We start from the raw sequence: 17,929 nt of genomic DNA, 5'->3' as shown, positions 1-17,929 counted from the left end.
AGGTCCAAACCCAAATTTTCAGACCGTAAATCAGTTGCAGGGATTACAACCTATGCAGCCGCAGCAGATGCAGATGCCTCGTATGCAGGTGACGCAAATGCAGCCAATGCAACAGCAGTTACCCATGGTACCTAATCAGCAAATGCAAATACCCTTGGCACCAATGAGTCAGCAGCAAGTGATGGTTCCTCCACAGGTCTCGGGTCAGGTAATGAGTACAAATGGCACCGTACAACAGTTCCCACTACACAGTGAGAGTGGAATAAACAATGTGTGGGAGAGTGAAAGTTCAGGAGAAGAAGGAGATTGTGTGCTTGCAGCATCCTTGGAAGTTGATCAAAAGGGTCCGTATGTGGAGGGAAGAGTAATGGGTCATCGTGTCTCATTCCTGGTTGACACAGGAGCAACACGTTCAACTGTTAAGAGCATTGAAGTACCAAATTTGCCACTCTCAGGGAGGACAGTTCAAGTGGTGGGAGTAGCAAACAGGCACCTGACGAACCCAATAACAGATCCGGTACCAGTCAGCATCGGTAACTATCAAGGGGTACATCAGTTTGTGGTATGTGACTCAAGCCCAATAGCACTGTTAGGGAGAGACTTGTTGTGCAAATTGGGTTGTTCGATTATGTGTTCGAACGAGGGAATAAAAATTCAGACGAGCAGTGATGGGGAAGAAGAGGACAGTGTAGAGGGGGATGAGATGGAAACTGTCGATGAAGAGTATCCTCTGATTTGCCTTTTCCCGATGATAACTGAAGAAGATATTCCAGCCGAATTACGGGAAACAGTCGGAAAGGAAGTGTGGGATATGACGGGGAAAGAGGTGGGATTGATGAAAGGAGTGAAACCAGTGAAAGTGACTGTAAAGCCCAATGCAACTTTTCCCCAGACCCCACAATACCACATGGCACAAGACACCCTCATGAAAGTTGCCCAACTTATTGACGAATTTGTAAAGCAGGGAGTACTGAAAGAAGTGTTGAGCAGTCCATGTAATTCACCAATCATGGGACTAATAAAGCCGAGTGGAAAGGTCCGACTAGTGCAGGACTTGAGGAAAATAAATGACATCATAGTCAAGTGTTGCCCTGTCGTACCAAATCCAGCTGTGATAATGTTTCAAGTCCCTTGCGATGCTGAGTGGTTCTCAGTCATCGACTTGTCACAAGCATTCTTTTCGGTGCCTCTTCATGAGGACAGCCAATTCCTCTTTTGTTTCAAATTCTTAGACAGAGTGTACAGTTGGTGTCGAATTCCTCAAGGGTTTTCTGAGTCACCGTCAATCTTCAATCAGATTCTAAAGAAAGATTTGGAAGAATTAGAATTGCCATTCGAGTCAACTCTAGTACAGTGCATCGATGACTTACTGATTGCATCAAAGACAGAAAGTGGCTGCACAGCCGATACCATTGCTCTGTTGAACCATTTGGGAAGGAATGGACATAAGGTGTCTCCTTCCAAATTGCAGTTCTGTCAGAAGAAAGTGAAATACTTGGGTCACCAGATAGAGAAAGGGTCACGGAGAATAATGAAGGAAAGAATAACAAGTGTGCTTCAAATGAGTCCACCAAAGACAAGAAGGGAGGTGAGGAAGTTTTTGGGAATGGTGGGCTATTGTCGCCAGTGGATTCCCAACTTCTCGACTCTAGCAAAGCCTCTACTGAAACTGACCCAGAAGGATGCCCTGGATCAAATTGAGCTGAAAGGAGATGAGATGGATGCTTTTATTGAATTGAAAGAATGCATGTGCAGGGCTCCAGCTTTAGGTATGCCTGATTACACAAAGCCTTTCACATTGTTTTGTCATGAACGTGATGCATGTTCTTTGTCTGTCTTGTCTCAAGCCCATGGTGGCGTAAACAGACCAGTAGCGTATTTTTCAGCTACTTTGGATCCAGTTGCAGCAGCACTTCCAGGGTGTTTGCGCGCCGTGGCAGCAGTTGGTATCAGCCTCACTCAGAGTAAAGGAATAGTGATGGGACACCCAGTAACAGTCATGGTCCCTCACTCAGTTGAGATACTTTTGACCCGCTCCCGAACGCAACACATGACTGGAACAAGACTCACAAGGTATGAAACGATAATTCTGGGCTCACCGAATGTGCAGCTGAAAAGGTGCACTACGTTGAATCCAGCAACCTTGCTCCCTGGAGAAAATGCTGAAATTGAGAACGCTGAAGACGTCGAGCATGACTGCCTTCAGGTGACTGAATTTTGCACAAAACCTCGACCTGATATTAAGGATACTAAGCTTGATGAAAATGACCAAATTGTTTTCGTTGATGGTTCATGTCTAAGGGATGGGATGGGAATTTTGAAAGCAGGATATGCTGTATGTACTGTAACAGGTGTCTTGGAAGCGGGATGGCTTCAAGGAGTCTATTCTGCACAAGTAGCAGAACTTGTAGCCCTTACAAGAGCATGTCAACTGTCTGCATTGATGAAAGTTACCATTTACACTGATAGTCAGTACAGGTTTGGGATTGTGCATGACTTTGGACAACTATGGTCACAGAGAGGTTTCCTGACTTCTTCAGGATCCCCAGTGAAAAACGGGGAGAGAATAAGGGAATTGTTACACGCCATCCAAATGCCAGCCGAAGTTGCAGTGGTAAAGTGTAGTGCTCATACGAAAGGACAAGACTATGTTTCTCTGGGAAATGCATATGCGGATCAAGTCGCAAGATTTTGTGCCTTGAACTGTATATTGCTCAGAGATGAATGGAATTTGATAAATGAACCAGAGCTTGAACCAGCTGAAGCATTTGCCTTGAAGGTCGTAGATACAATAGACGAATTAAAAGCATTACAGAATAACGTCAGGGAGGATGAAAGAGATTCCTGGATTAAATCACAATGTATAAAGAGACCAGACGAGTTGTGGGTTTCAAATGAGGGAAAATTTGTTTTGCCAAATAGTCTCTTATCACAGCTTGCGCGGTTCTATCATGGGCAGGCTCACTTAGGGAGAGATGCCATGATAAGATTGTTCAAAACTGATTGGTTTAACCCCAGATTTCGTCAAGCTGCAGAAGCAGTTTGCCATCGATGTGTCACTTGCCAGCAGATGAACCCAGGAAAGGGAACAGTTGTGAACGCGAGCCACATTGGCAGAGCCAGTGGCCCATTTAGTCGAATGCAGATGGACTTCATTGAGATGCCTGTGCATGGAGGTCTGAAGTATGTGTTGGTGACTGTGTGCATTTTTAGTCACTGGATTGAGGCATACCCCACACGTAGAAATGACAGCCTTACAGTTGCAAAGCTATTGTTGAGGGAGTTAATACCACGTTTCGGATTCCCGATCTCTTTAGAATCAGATAGGGGAAGTCACTTCAATAACGAGGTGATAAAGTTACTTTGCGAAGCGCTGAACATTGAGCAAAAGCTACACTGTAGCTATCGCCCTGAAGCATCAGGACTGGTGGAGCAGATGAATGGTACGATGAAATCAAGAATGGCGAAAATATGTGCATCGACAAATTTGAAATGGCCTGACGCATTGCCCTTAGTGCTAATGTCAATGAGAAACACCCCTGATAGAAAGACTGGATTGTCTCCGCACGAAATTCTTATGGGCAGGGCCATGAGGCTTCCTGCAGTTCCCGCAAACGCGCTTTTGAATATTACAGATGATATGGTGTTAGACTACTGCAAAGGTCTGGCTGACGTGGTTCGCTCTTTCTCTCACCAGGTGGAAGCAACCACCTTGCCACTGATCCAAGGTCCAGGACACGCACTGAAAGCAGGGGACTGGGTCGTGGTAAAGAAGCATGTGAGGAAGTCGTGTCTGGAACCCCGTTGGAAAGGCCCTTTCCAAGTGATCCTGACGACAACTACCGCTGTGAAGTGCGCGGGGGTTCCCAACTGGATTCACGCCAGTCATACAAAGAAAGTGTTGTGTCCCACCGATGAGGAAGTTGAAGCGCTGAAACTGCCAGTGCCTGATAAAACAGTGCTGAGTGCTGAGACAGACCAAAACCGAACTGAAAGCGAACAGGCAGGAACGGAAGAGAGAGAGATATTCTCTGAGGACGAAGAAACTAACTCACTTGGGGAAGACCAAGGAGAAAGTTCAGGCAGCGACGAAGCAGCTGAAGGTGACAAAGAACCTGAAGCAGCTGAGGGTAGCAAAGAGCCTGAAGCAGCTGAAGGTGACAAAGAGCCTGAAGCAGCTGAAAGTGATAAAGAGCCTGAAGAAAGTAACGGTGACGAAGGGCTCGAAAAAGGTGAAAAGGCAGGAGAGCCTGATCAGAGGAGGGCTTTCCCAGAAGCAGACGATACAGAAAAAGAAAAGGAGGACGTGATTGATTCCCCAGAAGGAGGGGACAAGGCAGAACAGAACGAAAGAGTTCAAGCTTCCTCAGAAAAGATCGCAGGTCCATCAAATGGACATGGTGCAAAGAGGAGACTAAGTATATCACCAACAAAACAAAGGACTGAAGAAAGTTTGAATGACGGAGAAAGGCCAAAAGTGAAAGAGAAAAGAAAAGAAGTGACTGTCGTGGTACCATCCCCGAGTGAAGAAAAAGATTTGACAAAAGTGGAAAGTACCAGCGAAGCAGAATCGAAAAGAGAAGCAAAATTGAAAAGGAAAAGGATACCGAACAGAAGATATTCCGGTCCTGAATGGGCATATGTAGTTCATGACGATTGGACTGACGAGTTTGTATCTCTTAGCCTCGAGAACGAAGAAGAAGAGATACCAATAGAAAAGAAAAGTTTTATGGACTCTGTCGATTGAAAGGGTAATAAATTATATTGCTTGTTACAACCCAACGTGATACAAACAACCAGCTGAGACATTGCTAAACCGGATGAGACACTTGCTGAACTGATAAAAGACTGAGTTATTGCCGAATTGAGACAAATGCTGCTAACCGATAAGTGACTGGCCTCCTGAAGAAGACGGTGTGAACATTGCGCTCGTTCAGCTTTGTAACTGAATTGCTAAATAGTTTCTTTATAGGTGCTTCTAGCTCTCTGATTCTATACAGATCATGACGCAAAACAGTAGAAAGAAATATTGTAAATATGCGTGTATAGGCTTGACAATTGCATGTGTACTAATAATAATGGCAATAGTGCTTACAATGCATGGAAAGGGTGAGAATGAGAGAATTGATGCTTCTACTTTTGCTCCTGTTACTGTCACTGAACTAACTGCACTGAAAAGACTAGAATTAGATGAGAGACACTTGCATGATAAGAAAGAGCTTTCATATAATGTTTTCTATCGCTTGCTAACAGAATATGTTGAGACTATGGATGCGAAAGATTGTTATGTGTGTACACAGATACCGACATCAGTAAAGGAAGGGGTGACTTATCACCACATGCCTCTTACATACGGGATTACATGTAGTATAATAATGTCTCAAACTAACATACAGTATTTTTACTCAAATTATGATGTTACCTTTGCATATGTTCCTATAATAGCGCAGCTAAGCCAGATTGCTAAAGATTGGGATGCTAAAATAATGAGGGAATTTTTCGAGCCAATGCAACCTTTTGAAACGGCTCATGCTCATAGGGAGAACCTTACCTGCTCGCTCTCTGCAGTAGAAATAAGCCTTTTAGATCGCACAGATGATAGAAGGGCACAAATGAAGGCGAAATTAGAAAAAGAGCTACATAAGAGGACTTCAGTAGACAATTATGATTTTGCCGCAATAAAGACACAAGGGAGAATTGCTTTAGATGTTTGGCATGTAGGGAAATTTTGTATATATCGAGGTGAATCTTATTATGACAACATTTTTGTAGGAGCGAGTGAGTGTAAACATACGTTTATCTTTAAGGCCAAATGGACATTCATGATGAACGGACTTGACCCTGTCATACCAGGTGTATATTACATTTGTGGGTATAATGCCTATTATCGTCTTCCAAAGGGATGGTGGGGGAGATGTTATTTGGGTATAGTGTTCCCAAAGGTTTATCAACTGGATGACCTATCGATGATTTCAAAGACATCTGGATCCCATCGTATCCAGAAAAGAGAGACCGCAGCTGCTGTGGTAGGAGATATATTTGGAGCCATGATTCCTTCACTAGGAGTTGTGTTGAATTCCATCAAGATAAGAAAGTTGTCTACTATAGTGGATAACATGTTGACAAAGTTTTCAGGTGCTATAATCCTGATAGATGCTGAACTTGCAGCGGAAAGAGCTATGACTCTTCAAAACAGGCTTGCTTTAGACATTCTTTTAGCAAAGGATGGCGGCGTTTGCAAAATGCTTGGTGCACGACACTGTTGTACGTATATTCCAGACAATAGTGTGAAAATTAAAACTATGCTTGCTAATCTAACTAAAGAGAGTGCAGATTTGAAGGAACTGAAAGAACCAGGAGTGTGGGAGAAGGTTGGAAAAGGACTTGCTTCAGTGGGAAATTGGATTGGGGGAATTTGGAATGGAATATTACTAAAAATAATACAGGGAATTCTAATAGTTCTAATTTGCATTTTTGGAATTTGGGGAATAAAAAGAGGAATATTAATGATCCTGGAAAGAATTAAGAGGAGGAAGGAAGAGAAAATGATGAAAAGAATGGCAGAAGAATACAAAGCGAAAACTAGGGGAATTAAAAGGAAAAGAGAACTGACAGAATTTTAATGGAATAAAATTTGTGGGTATGATTTGGTGTGATGACAAGTAGTCATCAGAGGAGGGATTGATGAAGCAGAAAATGAAGGTTTTCATTTATTGACGCTTAAACGTAGTGCTGCAATAATCATGTGTGACTTTAACCGAACTAATAAAGATTGTACGGGGACAAAATGTGCCCTCAGAGTAGGTTGCCAACATTTATAAGCGTGCTTTATATAACGAGGTGTGTTAGAATTGCTCTAATCCGACATAATCATAAATGGGTGCTATGATTTGCTTGTTTGAAATGTTTTAGCTTAGCATTACTTTAGTGCAGGCTTCGGCCTAGTTGCCTGGTCTCACGGTTTAGATGCTCGTATTTTTCCAATGTGCTAATAAACGTGTATTTTTGCTTGAAGCTGTACTTTTCCACTGAGATCGTTCACATGCTTATCTTAAGGTTTCGTGCCAGCCTGGCATATTTCTCTCTTTACTCCAAGGTCGATCTGCAGGTGCGGACAATGGAAGCTCTGAAAGTGAGTTAATTGGTATAAAATGTTGCAACTTGCGTACCCATCTCCAAGGATAATGTATGCTTAAGTAAAAGCTTGAGAATTGTTGTTTTTGATTGGACAATTTGAAGTCAACCTATGAACCCTCCAATGGAAGACCCTACTGGATTTGAACTGTTGTCTATTTAAACCAGGTGCACGAGAAGAAGGTAGCCATTATAGCCATTGCAGCCTTTTGCAGCCATTACCAGCTATTGCCCGACATCGCGCCATTCCGTAGCTATTATGGCCCACTTTGCTGCGACGCCCTTTTGAAAGAGACTTTGATGCTTTCTCTAATCAGGAGAAAGAGACTTTAAATGATTCTTGCCCTAGAGACTTTAACTTTAATCCCTTGCATGAAGTAGTAGTTTTACCTTGCCGCCGTGAGGCAATTGCCCCGTCCACCTTACCCCTTTGCCCCGTCCCATGCTGATCGAGAAACGGTACCTGTGAGACGAAGACTTCCTTGTATGCTGATCGTAATTGGTAAATATGAAAGGAAATTGTAAATTGCATTGTGTTTCTTTTAGGTAACCAACTGCTGATTTTGATAAGATCCCTAGTTAGGAGATTTTTCTAAATTAATGTTGCTAAATTGTTTTGCATGAAGTCCCACATGCCGATGCTAATTTGGGATTAGATGAGGATTCCTTCTGTTACACGATGCAATTTGAGATCTTGCTATGCTGACCAATGTATGCAATTAGCCCATTACAGATTATCGTATTAGTGATTTGCATTGCTATTATCGAATGCCTTGTTATTCAAATGCTACATAGATTGCACTTGTTTCGCCGTTATGGACAGCTATTAATGTTCATTTACGTTTATCATTTGGTGTTGAGACACATCTACATTGTGCTAGCTTTGTTAATATAGGGAAATAAATTTACTAACTTTGAATAAACTGGTGTGGTTATTCCTGACTGAAAGGTCAGGGTTCGCCGAAATGTATTCTGGATTAATTGTCAAGTGTTATGTCGATCAGGGTATTGCTTATGTTCGTTATTGATTATTGATTTGATTAAATTGACCGATATAGAGTACGGAGAGTCTCACTTAGTCAAAAGATTCATCGGCCTAAAGAGCGTCCAAAATACAGGTAAATTATTAATACGGACCGCTCTATCAGGGGTGACCAGAGGACTTCACCAGATACATACACATTTCCTTGGTTGGTACTGCTTCCTGTTGTTAGGCAACTGTATATGTGTGGGAAGTAGCTGATGATGAGATTGGTGCTGGAAGCCTAAATATCCTGTTAATTGTCTCTTCAGGCTGTGTGGGGGGCATATTCAGAGATCTCTGTAGATGTGTGCTGTTGTAAGTTAGTGTATGGCATGTCTTGGCGTGCAGCGCTATTTAGAGCACGTTGATACCCACATAAAAAATATTTCAGCTGTGGTGGACGTGAATGCAATGTTCTGTCTAAAATAGTGCTTTCAGAGGTTGTGCGCGTGACAGAGTAAGTGCTGTCAGGTGTGTGTGTACAGTACTAAAAAATTGAGAAAAAATGTGGAGAACACATAAGAGTTCTGCATAGGATGAGCAGTAAAATGGTCTGATTGGATGGTTGGGCTGGCCATCTGAGTCTGATTTAGTGTTGGGGTGTAATGGGAACTATTACGATTTATGGAGGAGGTGCAAATACAGTAGAGTCCAACAGAGAAATTGCACATTTGCCGATATGTTTGATTGTGAGCGAACTTCTTTTTTTTTTTTGTGTCTCTCCTTGTCGCTCATGCTCATGGCGGCTGTGGCACTTTGAATTGGCTCGCTTTTGTCAACTGTTTGACTTTTCAATTTCAATTTATGTGACAAGAAAAGTCCAGTTAGAAATTTACAACTCTAATAACTCTAACTCGAACAAATGCGAGACCCATTGCATTGCAAATACTTGTTTGTTTTGGAAGCCAGTGCTGGTTGTGAAAATGTTGTGAATGGGGGTATCACACCTAGGACTCAAGATTACCATGGCGGCTGCACTTTGCAACAACTGAAGCGAACGTTTGAGGTATTTGAGAGTGCTTATCAAACGGGGGTTATAGCAGTCTATCTGGGTATAATTATAGACAACACTCCTAACTTGTCCAACCACAAATCAGCCGACCTTGCTGTTTCAGGGCCAAATACAATCACTTCTCATTTACCTCTGTAAGAGCAAGAAAACTGACATACACCCGGATGGCAACTTCTTGCAGGCAATTTCTGATGTTGGAGGCAACATTAATCGAGTCCCCGTCTAATTTGACTATTAACTGGGTTGCAATCAGCATAGATGGAAACAAATGCCAAATAATTGAATCAAAAGAGCCATGGGGACCACTTACAAACTGAAAGGTCTGGGGCTCAAGACCAAGCCTTGACACTTCCAAATGATTGTGCTTCGAACTGAAAAGCATTCAGCTAGCCTCACATTTGGAAACTTTCTTTTAACAAGCATTTACAATGCAATCGTTCTCACATTTGCTCCAATTAGAGCTATTGGCATTGTAAATTCCTAACTGGACTTTTCTTGCCAAATAAATTGAAAATGAAAAGTAAAACATTAGTTGACAAAAGCGAACTGATTCAAAGTGCCATAGCTTCCATGAGTGTGAAGGAGAGACACAAAAGGAAAAAGGAGTTCACTCACAGTCATACTTATAGGCAATCGCGCAATTATCCATGTAACAGGGTCAGTCTGCAGAGCGGTAACAAAACCTCCCCAAGGAGGGACAAACGTAAAGCATTTATCAATGATAACAAAGGATTTTTTAAAGGCAAGCTCACAAATGAGTGAAAGTGATGAACGTGAGTTGGGCATGGTTAAAAAGCCCACAATACTTACAGCAGGTCAAAGCACAGGAGTGCTCGACCTAAAAATGCAGAAAGACTTGATCAACAAGGGCATAGGGGACAGAAAAGGATAGACGGAGAAAGGAGCAGAGAGAAGCGGACAGAGACACAGAGAAAGAAGGCTAATTATAGGGAGAAGGGAAAAGTGCAACAAAAGAGACACACTGGGAAAACAGGTGAGGTACAGCAGAGAAAGAAAAGTAACTGTTGAAGCAGGGAAAGGGGAGGAAAAAGGCTGGAGGGGTGATTCAGAAGGGAAAGGTATGGGAGAAAAAGATAGAAGACTTGGTAATGGAAATTCATTATGAGAAAGGAGAATGATAGAGCTGAGGGAGGTGAGTGAGAGTGGTGGGGAGGCTAAGGAAACAGAGTTGGTTCAGTTCAGGGTCTCCAAAGCAGGTACTCCATCTACCCAGGATCTAAGAACAGGTTACAAGTCTCTGCTTGATACATACCATTCAGCACTTCTCCAAAATGTAAGTACAGTAAGAGATGACTGTCACATGTAGTGGATGAGTGTCTGCCCACATGTTAAAAAACAGTGCCATCTCTCCTGTCTTCCTACACTATGCACAAGGTAAAAACATCAGTCTCTTATGGATGCCAATCAAAAACACTCAGCACAGTGCACTATCTTCTCTTTGTGTGCCTGTCTGACTATGCCCATGGTGCAACCTTTGCACTGCCTCCTTGGATCCATTATGTCTGCAGATAACAGCTCTGTATACACAGTGCAGTGTCGCCTCCCTGTGTGCCTGTCTGAATAAGTCCTTGGTGTAACCTGTACACTGCTTCCTTTGGTCCATTTTACCCGCCAATAATTACATAGTGCGCATAGTGTAGTGTTTTCTCCCTGTGTGACTCTCCACACTAAGCAACACTGTGCACGCTGTACAGTAAATGCTGCTTTTCATTGCACCTGTCTACGTTAAGGACATGCTGCAAACAGCACAGGGCCTCCTCTGTTTCTGCGTGTCTACTTGTACTAAGCACACAATACAAGCAGTGAAGAGCTTGTGGTACATTATTTTCCCTCTCCGTGCCTTCCCAGTGTTTACAGTCTCTGTCTGCCTACACTAAGCACCATACAGTAGTCCAGTGCCTCTGCTTGTGATGTGGCATCTCACACTAAACACATTGTACAAACAGGCAGCGTTTCCCCTTGTGCTGTCATGCATCACTAACAATGAGACAGACATAGCACTATTTACAATCTGCTTGACTATACTAAGCACATGAAACATATGCAGTGTGAATAACTTAATGAAACATACACAAAGTACAATGTTTACAGTCTGGCAACTCTAAAAGACACACAAAAGGAAAAATGAAAAGTAAACCAGTTGACATAAGCGAGCTGATTCATAGCGCCATGGCCGCCGTGAGCATGTTTGCGAAGGAGACACACAAAAAGAAAAAAAAGCTTGCTTGTAGTCAAACATATCAGCAAACATGCAATTATCAATGTAACAGGGTTGGTCCCCAAGGCAGTTTCAAAACCCCTCAAAGGAGGGACAAACATAAAGCATTTACCAACAATAACGAAGGATTTTTGAAAGGCAAACCCTTGAATGAGTGATGGTGATGGGCGTGAGGTGGGACTGGTTAAAGCCCACATAGATGCCAAGCCATCAGAAAAGCAGCGCTTGTGCACTGCTGTGCTCGACCTAAAAAGGAAGCAAAACATTTCAGACCTTTACCTGCAATCCCAATCTCTTTTAACCATGTAAGCAGGATGGAGTGTGAGATGTGTAAAAATCCTCTGACAAGTCTAATAAAATCAGAACACACAGTCCATCTTGATTTCTGACCTATCTGATTGTATCTATTACTTTGTCCTTAACTGCTCCTATACTGAAACCTTTACAGAATCCTGATTGTACAGTGTGAAGCTGCTAATTAGATTCCATAAAGTCCATCAGCTGCCTGTGCACCAGGGTTTCAGGAAGTTTGACATATGTAGGTAACAAATAGATTGATCAATAGTTTGATAACACATTGGTGTCTGAGGATGTTTTGTTGATCATGGAGTGACCATAGTCGATTTCCAGTGTTGGGGTAAACATCCTGAAATTAGGAAAGAATTACACAAAATAGTTAACAGCTGTTTAATATTTCCGAAAATTTATAGAATTGTTGACTTGGTTCAACATCCATTGGTGAGGGGGGCGTCATAGAGCTAAAGTTCCACTCTACTTCCCTCTCATTATAGGAATGGATAAGGACTAAAGTTCTCTGTCTCAGTGGCTGAGTCATATACTTATCACTTTCAGGATTCTTACAAAAAATTCCAGCTAAATTGATGATATTTGGTGTGTTGCTTTTGACGTAGGAAATGCTAGACTTTTGTAAAGACTAAAGACCACTCTAACTGGAATAGTAGCACTTTAAGATTTTTCTTTTTTCTGTATTCAGTTTTGGAAATCTTAACCAAGTGATTATAAATTTGTAGTTTGTTCTTACATACAGATTTTTCTAAAGTTAGATAAGTCTTCCTCCATTTACTTTCTGTATTCTTACAACCCCATTTCATCACTTTTAAGTATGCAACATATCAATGTGCTGAAGGAAGCATTCTTTTAAGCTTAATTAACTTATATAGGGCTACATGGTTTACTGTGATCAAAATCCATTGGTCTTTTGTATTTGAATTGCCCTTAAGGTGACATTGACATAACTCAGGGCAGGAGTTTTACAAAACTGCGTCCCACACAATGGGGTTTAAATTATTCCATGTTCTATATGTTGTTAGACTTTTCATCCTTGGCGTGGTCTCCCTTAACTTTTTGCCTCTGTTCCCCAGGTTGTTGATGTGTGCTGGACTCTGATTTTACTGTTTTTGTTACTCTGGGCACTTTACTACTGCTAACCAGTGCTAAAGTGCAAGTTCTCCTGTTTAAAATGTGTACTTAATTGGCCCTCCATGATTGGCATATTTGTTTTACTGTTAAGTCCCTAGTAAAGTGCACTAGAGGTGCCCAGGGCCTGTAAATCAAATGTTACTAGTGGGCCTGCAGCACTGGTTGTGCCACCCACATAAGTAACCCTGTAATCATGTCTCAGACCTGCCACTGCAGTGTCTGTAAGTGTATTTTTACACTGTAAATTCGACTTGGCAAGTGTACCCACTTGCCAGGCCTAAACCTTCCCTTTTCTTACATGTAAGGCACCCCTAAGGTAGGCCCTAGGTATCCCCAAGGGCAGGGTGCAGTGTATGGATAAGGTAGGACATATAGTAATGTGGTTTATATGTCCTGACAGTGAAATACTGCCAATTTCGTTTTTTCACTGTTGCAAGGCCTGTCTCTCTCATAGGATAATATGGGGGCTACCTCTAAATATGATTAAAGTGTAGATTCCCCTAGAGAGTAGATGGACATGTGGAGTTTGGGGTCCCTGAACTCACAATTAAAAAATACATCTTTTAGTAAAGTTGATTTTAAGATTATGCGTTTGAAAATGCCACTTTTAGAAAGTGAGCATTTTCTTGCTTAAACCATTCTGTGACTCTGCCTTGTTTGTGGATTCCCTGTCTGGGTCAGTTTGACAGTTGGGTTGTTTTTCACCTCGCACTAGACAGTGACACAAAGGGGGCTGGGGTGTAACCTGCATTTCCTGATTAGCCATCTCTGCTAGGAGGGAGGGGTGGAGTGGTCACTCTCATCTGAAAGGACTGTGCCTGCCTCTGACAATGCCGGCTCCAACCCCCTGGTGTGTGTCTGAGGCCTTGCCTCGGCAAGGCAGGATTTCACAAGTAGGTGTGAGTCCCCTTTGAAGAAAGGTGACTTCAAAGACTAAAATGGGTATAAGAAGGGCACCCAAATCTACAGACTTTAGAAACACTTCTGGAACCAAGAGGAACCTCTGCCTGGAGAAGAGCTGATAGCTGAGGAAGAAGTGCTGCCCTGCCTGTGACTGTGCTTTGTGGGGCTTTCCTGCAGTGCTGCTTGTGCCAGAGTAAGAGGGCAAAGACTGGACTTTGTGTGCCTTCCATCTTGTGAAGAAATCTCCAAGGGCTTGATTTAGAGCTTGCCTCCTGTTGTTTGAAGTCTCAGGGACAGCAAAGACTTCTCTCTGCCAGCACCTGGAGTCTCTGGAGAGACTCCTGCTCTGACAAGTGGTGCCCTATCCAGTCCCTGGGCCCTTGAAAGGAAAGCTGGTGGAATCCAAGAAAATCGACTTCGGACGACTCCGGACTGATGCCGCTGCTGAATCCGGTAACGCCGCCTGCACCCGACGCCGTGACCTTCGCTGGAACGCGACGCTCTTCGCAGGCCCGACGCCGCAGCAGCCCCGCTGAAGTCCGTGACTCCGTGGAAGTCGCCGCACCATGTCGTGACCGACGCCTCTCGAAGTGCACACATTCAACGTTTCGCACAGACGCCGCGATCCCCGACTTCGCGCATCGGCTTGTTTTCACTCTTCACCAAAGGTACTGTACTTGGGGGTCTACACGACTCCGTGTCCGGCGCCGCTGGTGTCGGCTTGTGGGGAACGACTCCGTCACGACGCCGTATTAACATCTCATCAAAGCATTTTTGTTTCTAAGCGCTATTTTTGAGTTTAATCTTTAAAAATTCATAACTTGACTTGTGTATGTCGGATGTTTGTTGTTTTGGTCTTGTTTTGTTTAGATAAATATGTCCTATTTTTCTAAACCAGTGTTGTGTCATTTTGTAGTGTTTTCATTAAGTTACTGTGCGTGTTGGTACAAATACTTTACACCTAGCACTCTGAAGTTAAGCCTACTGCTCTGCCAAGCTATCAAGTGGGTAAGCAGGGGTTAGCTGAGGGTGATTCTCTTTTACCCTGACTAGAGTGAGGGTCCTTGCTTGAACAGGGGGTAACCTGACTGTCAACCAAAGACCCCATTTCTAACATTGGTGATCAGCGGTTGGGATTTGGACTTGTATTTGTACTTGACATACAGTAATTAAGTGTACACTACTGTTTGAGTTCAGACCACTCCGTGACCACATACTGCTTGTCTTGAGATTTTTGCTTTTTCTCTTTTTGTGGATTTTTCCCTACGTCCACTTTGTTTTTTTTTGTTGCTGATCCTTGATTGACTTTGAACTTCATTTGGGAACTTGTTTCTGCCTTTGGAACTTTGCACTCTTTTTACCTTTCATCATGTCTCTACTTGGAGATGCATCAGTTGGAGCAGACTTTGACCTTGAGAAACTGGAGAGTTATACCAAAGCTCAGTTGAAGCAGTTCTGTAAAAGTTTTGACTGTCCCATTAAGAGCTCATCCAGGAAGGAGGAGCTGCAAAAGGCGCTGAGGGCCTGGGTGACAGCCAAGAGCACTGAAGGGCACACAGAGGATGAGGGAGATGAGGAGGATGAGGAAGAGTGCTCTGTACAAAATGGTATTGTGGGTGGGCCTGTTATGTCCAGGGAGAAGGTCTACAGGGCAGGTAGCAGTGACTCATCCAAGGGTCTGACACCTGAGGAGTTGCAGGACAGACAGGCAGAGAGGGCATACCAATTGGAGCTGCAGAAGCTCAATCTGGAGAAAGAAAGAGATGAGAGAAGAGCAGTCCTTGAAGAAAGGAAGATGCAGCTGGCTCATGAGCTTAACTTAAAGGAGTTAGATCAGAGGAGCCTGTCCAGTAGGGATGGTGGCAGCAATCCTACAGTGCAGCCGGAGAGAAGGGTACACATCCCAAAAGACCTTGTGAGGGATTATAAGAGGGAGGATGATATCTACTTGTGGCTCAAGGGTTATGAGTCAGCTCTCCACATGAACCTGGTCCCTGAAGCTCATTGGGGGGCAGCCCTGTGGAAGCATTTTGAGGCAGAGGGGAGGGACACACTGACTGCCTTAGGGGATGCTCAGAGTCTCACCTACCCTGTCATGAAGGAGGCCTTACTCACCACGTATGGTCTCACCCCTGAGCAGTACAAGGAGAAGTTTAGATCCTACAAGAGAAAGGAATCCCAAACATGGTTGGAATGTGTTGATTCTTTTTGCAGGTCACTGGATGGTTGGGTAAAGGGCAGTAAGGTAAACATGTATGAGGGGCTTTACAATTTAATTGCTTGGGAGCACTTGTATAGTTTATGTTTTCCAGAGCTGCGCCAGCACCTCATTGACAGCAAGCTGACTGACCCCAGGAAGCTTGCGCAGGAAGCGGACCGCTGGGAGAGCACCAGGGTCCAAAATAGGTATGGGGGAGACCACGCCAAGGGTGGGCAGGGTCCCTCTCAGAAGAAAGGGGGGGTAAGGGCAAACAGGGGGAGTTCTCTAAAGGGCCCCAAACTGATTCCCAGGGTAAGGATTCCCAACCCCCCAGTGAAAAGAAGCCATGGTTGTCCAAAGGGAAGCCAGTGGCAGGTGGTCCCCCACAGAAGTGCTGTGCATGTGACCAGGTGAGTCATGTGAGGGGGGACCCCAAATGCCCCAAAAGTACACCAGCACCCACTGGTGCACCGTCCCAGGGTTTGGCCAGTGTAGCGCTTGGGGAAGAGTTGGTTTCAGGTGGGTGGGAACCAGCAGAAATGACCCTTGTCTCACTAGGGGACAGCTAGATGGTCCAGAGAAACTTAGGTGGTCATTCCAACCTCGGCGGTAAAAGGCGCTTACCGCAGTTCAGAAGACTGCCATAACACCGCTGCGGCCGCGGTAAACCACCACGGTCATTCTGACCCACAACAGGCAAACCGCCAAAATACAGACATCCACAAAAGTCCGCCACACCAAAGGGCAGCGAGAAACTGGCGATGACCAAACCTCCACCGTCACGCCAACAGAAATACGCCCACACTATCACGACACACGAATCCACGCGGCGGTCTTTCAACCGCGGTATTCCATTGGTGGTACACACTGCCGCGCTCAAAATACACACACTTGTACAAAACACTACCACATTGGACAATTCAAAATACACACACCTGATACACATACACACACCACTCCCACACACCCATTACAATATAAAATACACACCCACATCACCCACAAACCTCCACTCCTAGAGATTCGTGAACACGCACCGAGAAAAGACATCCGAGACTCTGGTAAGTCTCATCTTCACTCCTTCATCCCCCCCACCCCACCTGCATGCCGACTCATACCCCCACCCTCACCCCCACCCCCATCACACCTACTCCTTGCAAATGTGTCACCATCACAACCCACCCACCCCAACACCTAGCCCTGCATGCGTCCACAAAGCATGGACACCCATCACCAAAGCATGCCCACTACACATACACATACAACCCCCCCCCAAACCACCGTCACAACAGCCCCCACAAAGGAATGGCAGCACTGGGGTACACGGGCACCCACCCATTGCACGCTATGGCACACACAGAAGCAATAACCATACTTTTATACCCCTGCAGGACCCGAACGCCAGGTCACCGCGCAGGAGGGTCCACAAATGTCCACTCCACCCCCAGAAGAAGCCCACAGTGAGGACAGCAGCTCTGTCTCCCTGGATCTAGATGACCAGCCCGGTCCATCGGGGACCTCGGGACAGTCGGTTCCCCTCACACAGCCACAGGCCACAGCAGACCTTCCCCCCTCTGGGAACACCAGCACAGCACCCACCCAGCGGGCCCATACCTCTGTCCCCAGGACACGTCAATCAGCGGTGTGTCCACCACTACAGGGAACCCAGGCTAACCCAACACCCCAACAACAACAGGGACCTGGGTGCAGTGGAAGTGGGCACACGGTCCAGGGGACAGAGGCCCATGGAAACAGGGGAACTGGGAGGGCTGCTGTGTGACGGGGGGGCAGGCCCAGTGAACCCACTCTCCACGAGGTCCTCTCCTCCATCATGGGAGCATACCACCACTCCCAGGAGACGATGGCGACGGTCCTGGCCAGGTTTCAGGAGATCCAGCTTCTGCAGGAGCAACAGTATATGGGGTTCAGGGAGGAACTAAGAAACATCAGTTCCGCCATGGGTACCATCATAGTGGC

This window comes from Pleurodeles waltl, chromosome 1_2 (assembly GCF_031143425.1).
Source record: "Pleurodeles waltl isolate 20211129_DDA chromosome 1_2, aPleWal1.hap1.20221129, whole genome shotgun sequence".
Taxonomy (NCBI): Eukaryota; Metazoa; Chordata; class Amphibia; order Caudata; family Salamandridae; genus Pleurodeles; species Pleurodeles waltl.
Note: the sequence above shows the minus strand (reverse complement) of the source record.